Source organism: Columba livia, chromosome 2, assembly GCF_036013475.1.
Source record: "Columba livia isolate bColLiv1 breed racing homer chromosome 2, bColLiv1.pat.W.v2, whole genome shotgun sequence".
Lineage (NCBI taxonomy): Eukaryota > Metazoa > Chordata > Aves > Columbiformes > Columbidae > Columba > Columba livia.
In genome coordinates this window covers 133151971-133157082 of record NC_088603.1, presented here as the reverse complement: position 1 = coordinate 133157082, position 5112 = coordinate 133151971, and the positions used below count along the sequence as shown (strand labels likewise).

The following is a 5112-nucleotide window of genomic DNA, read 5'->3' as shown; positions in this document are numbered from 1 at the left end:
AAAGCTCTGTAAGTTTTAGACTACTCATTTTATTAATATACAAAATTGTGTGTGAGAGTCTCTGTGTGTGTTTCAGCTAGTAGAATCCATAAGAAAGGGGAGAAACAGTAATTCTGAACAGATAGCAGGTCTCTGAGATGCAGAAATACCTGGTGATTGCATCAATAAATAATGTTTCATGGATTGTGCCAAGATAAAGACCATCACTCGGAGCAATAGTTTAACTAGGGAAAACAAAGAAGCAGATTGAGGGAAGTATGTTTTTACATTAAGTGGACTATTCTGAGTAAAGCTATTTAGAATTTTCTTCACAAAATTTGCTTTCCTCAGAGGCAGATTTTTTGTGAAATTTATTTATTTTCTTCAAGTTTTCATCAGGATGTTCTTTTTGGTACATAATTTGATCAGCAGTAACAAGCATAAAAGTTCCTGCAGCACAAGAGGTTTGTCCTGGAATTTGCTTTTCTCACTTCAGTGAAAATTTAAATGAATGTTGACATCTCTCACTGTGGAGCTGTACTTGTAGAGATTTAATTTTTATTTTTTAATAATTACCACAGAATATTTCTAAAAAGTAGACTTCACTGTGAAATCAAATATCGTCACAGAAGGGACATTACAGAAAAGATGTTCAGAACAGTTACAGAAGGAGGGTTAGTAGCCTTCATTCACAGTCTTCATAATCACTTCTATACTTCAAAATGAGAGAAGAGATGGTCCAGAAGGTCTCAGGAGTGAATAGTTCCCCAACACAGTGGCAATAGGGACTGAAGAAGTGAGTGAACTCAGTTCAGGTTGAAGGATGATCTGTGCCCATAGGTAAGCCCATACCATGAACTAGGACAGATTTTACCAGTTTCTTGTTCTACATAAAGACTTCACTAAGAAAAAGCAGGCTGAGATTTAGCAATATAAACCAGAAATATCTTGGTCCAGGCACCCCAAAGACACAGGAATTAAACACAAGGGTACAAAAGTCAAGCTAGTATACAATTTTTTCAGTGCTTTCTGTGGTAAAAGAAATTATTTGCAGTAGCTTCAGAATTGAATAAAAAATTACCAAAATGTCTAGATGTACTCATTTGAAGCAATGAAAGGCAATACTCTGGTTTCTCTTCAGATCGTATCTTTCACCTTTCACTAAAGATTTCTGTGGAGAGGAACAAGTATGAGTATCGATTAATTTTTTTGAGTCTTGCATCTGGGTAGGAACAACCCCAGGTTCCAGTATAAATTGGGGAATGACCTGTTAGAGAACAGCATAGGGGAAAGGGATCTGGGGGTCCTGGGGGACAGCAGGATGACCATGAGCCAGCACTGTGCCCTTGTGGCCAGGAAAGCCAATGGCATCCTGGAGTGTGTTAGAAGGGGAGTGGTTAGTAGGTCAAGAGAGGTTCTCCTTCCCCTCTACTCTGCCCTGGTGAGACCACAGCTGGAATATTGTGTCCAATTCTGGGCCCCTCAGTTCAAGAAGGACAGGGAACTGCTGGAGAGAGTCCAGCACAGGTCAACAAATGAGGAAAGGCAGAGGGTGGTGGGTGTCATTAGTTTGGAGAAGAGGAGACTGTGGGGCGACCTTATTAACGTTTACAAATATATAAAGGTTGAGTGTCACGAGGATGGAGCCAGGCTCTTCTCAGTGACAACCAATGGTAGGACAAGGGGTAATGGGTTCAAACTGTAACACAAGAGGTTCCACTGAAATTTGAGAAGAAACTTCTTCTCAGTGAGGGTAACAGAACACTGGAACAGGCTGTCCTGGAGGGTTATGGAGTCTCCTACTCCGGAGACATTCAAAACCCGCCTGGACACATTCCTGTGTAGTGTCATCTGAATGTTCCTGCTCCAGCAGGGGGATTGGACTAGATGATCTTTTGAGGTCCTTTCCAATCCCTAACATTCTGTGATTCTGTGATCTCCTAGTGCCTTTGAAAGACTTGAGAATGCTTATATTTACACTTGACATTCTGTCATCTTTTCCACATTACTTCTCTGTGTTTTTTTCCAATCCTGTGAGTTTAGCAGGCTGCGAAGTTGCAAAACGACATGTCCCAAGAGCTAAGTGGGGAGTCAGTTCAAATTTGTCCACGTCAGCATTGAAGTCTTTCAGTAGAAAACAGTCTGACATACATACAGTTTTCTATTTTAGATTACACTCCAGTGACATGTTTTGGTTGTGACTGACTTGCACTAAACATTACAAAGATGTAAAATGTGTTGATTAAATAATCTAATAACAAAGTCAAAATGGCTCTCATATATGAAGATGAATAAGCATCTCACTGGCCAACTTTACCTGTAGTTTTATCCACAATGACTTTTTGAAAATTTCTCTCTTTGACTACACATTATGTAAACAATGTTCTTGGACATTTCAGTATTAAATATCTCCATAATTGACTATATATAATGAGGAAAAATAATAACTGTTTTGCTGCAAATTTCTATAATTGAGAAAATAATATTTCTTACAAAATTGGATTAACAGCAACACTGGAAATTGTTGCTGGACTGAGACAAACTCTTTAATTACTTTGATTCGCTTATGAAATTTATTTCATGGCTGCAGTCAAGGTACATGATAAATAGCAAGTATATCTAGCCAACAACTCAAATTCTGTGAGCTAATCTCAGAACCTTAGTGATGGGTATGGGCTTTTTCTTGCTTGCACTGACAGGCTAAATAGTTTCCTTTGGGTACAGAGTGTTTGAGATTGCCAAAGGCTCCTCCAGCTACTGATAACCAAGCATTTGATGCTACAAGGTTTTTTTTTTTTCTTTCCTTCTTAAATTGTAAGAGGATTTATAACAAGGTGATAAATGACTGTTTGACATACTGATTGCTCAATGTACATTTCTGTGACTAGGAGTAAGATTATACAGAAGGTGGCTAATATGTCTTAACTGTGTTGCAATAAAGAAAACACAATAAAAATACTCCCTCCCTTGCTGACTTTTTTCCTGTCATCTGATAAAAAGCAGAGCAGTGCAACAACATATAGCTCTCCCTTCTGACCTTACTTTGCAGTTAGAACCACTCAACTAGGATGATAATGATAGCATAGGTACAGAAGTGGAAAATACAGGAAAATCATAAAGCAAAGGTAGCAAATGTCAAACTGACAAGACTTTTATGTATCACAAAGTCCACAGAGGAAAAATGTCTTGTCTTACTAAATCTGCCTCTTTCACTACAACATACATCTCTAAGGAGCATTGACTGCTGCTGCACAGTGGACTAGCAGAGGAACTCAAGTGTAACTGTACCGTGTAACTGAAATTGCTCATTGCAAATGAAAATGACTTTTGGTCAAAAAGAGTGATAGGTGTGCTATCAAACAATTTAATAAAATCTATTCCTTTCCCTCACCAGCCAAGGTTTTGTGGAAAGTAGCTTCACAGAGGGCAAGCACAGTGTTGTTTCTCATATTCAACTAAGAAATCAATTATAGCTACTCATTATGCAAAACAAGTTGTATTTTAAAGCACCCTGTCTGAAACAGAAGTAATGTTATTTAATTTTCAAAAATAAAATGCAAGAGAAGGAAGTACAGTTGAAGTAGAACTATAATACACTGTTTTTGAAGGTCATATAATGCAATTTGATCCTGATATGTCCTACACTATCAACTTCATTTCAGATTTTCAAAATTGGCAGTTACAGAAGTAACTATATGGATGATATTAAATAACATCAGATATAGCATTTCCTGTTGTGTATTTCTGTTGAAAAACTAACTTTACAGCAAGTATTCTACTACTTCATCTAAAAGCTGTAGGCTTAGGGAAATATTTTGTTACATTATTTCATCACTAATGTTCTCAATCTGTTTATCTTCCAAACACGAAGAAGAGATATATTTTATGGAAACCATCTCAACAACACTGTAAACATCTGCAAATTGTAAAGAGCATTTTTCAATCCAAGACCCACCAAAAGCTGATAAGTACTCAAATACAAAATCCTCTTGGAAACCTTTCATTCATATTGAAGCAAAAAATACAGAAGAGAAAAATTTCAGAATTTCACTTTATCTGGATTTTTTTTCCTGATTGGAAATAAATATATGTACATTTTCCCATAAAGCTGTGGTTCTCTGGTTCTGAATACTCTGTACTCGTTTATATGTATGAAAATTAGTATAAATTATATCTACTTGCAGAGTGAGATTTATTTTTTAATCAGAATATGCATCTTGATGGAGACGGAGAAATAAAAGCCTATATGTATAATATTAGGTAGGAATTAGAAACTCATATTCTTGGGGCATTGATTTATGAGAAGGGATAAAGGAACTTCTTAGATTGTCCTGCAAATCCAACACTTGTGAGTGTTTTATTGGTAGTTGAATAGTTGACATGGCTTAAAAAACTCGCTATGTTTTATAAAGGAGTCCAACTAAACAATGTATTCATTTTCTCTTCCCAAAGAACAACAGTAACTACTGGGTCACCTTTTCCATTAGGGGTTACAGAGGTGGTGAAGAATAGCTAAAATGACATCTTAAGTAAAGCTACACAAACCTGGTTATAACCATTGTGAGTCCTCTTTGTAGTCAGGCTCCTCCTTTTGCTTTTACTGTAAACAGACTTTGCACTCAGCATTAAGGGTTCAGAAGCAATCTTTTATTTAGAAAATTTTCAAATTATTTTGCCTCTCTTCCAGTCTGCCATCACCTGGTTTATGTTCAACTTTCCTCTCCAAAGGAATCTTCACTGTTGGTTGACTGTGGCTTTTTAAATAATCTTGAAAGGCAACCATTATTTAAGTAAAAATCTCTAGTTTTAACAGGAGATGTAGAAAATTCTAACAATTAAAAACTACAAGAACTGGATAAGTATCAGAATTTCCTTTCCCGGGAATGCCAATATCTGACTCTAGAACCATCCAAACATGTATTTTAGAACCAAAGAAATTCTTAATTGTTGGATAGCTTTCTATACACTATGAACAATTTTGGTTGTACTAAAGTAAAACAAAAATGAATTTCAAGTCATGGACTTCTCTGGTAAAAAAACGTTGACATATACCATTACATAATATCTTAATTTTTTTTTTTTTTTTTTTTTTTTTTTTTTTAAAGAAAATGAGGGCTGGGTTTTTGTTGTTGT

General features: G+C 36.1%; 1 non-coding gene across 1 annotated transcript; it reads left to right on the top strand.

Annotated features, from left to right (window-relative positions):
• Positions 1-1100: 1100 nt before the first annotated feature.
• LOC135578903 (U5 spliceosomal RNA) lies at positions 1101-1212 on the top strand. The gene has a single exon (XR_010471011.1). It is a non-coding gene; the product is annotated as a U5 spliceosomal RNA (small nuclear RNA).
• The last annotated feature ends 3900 nt before the right edge of the window (positions 1213-5112 follow it).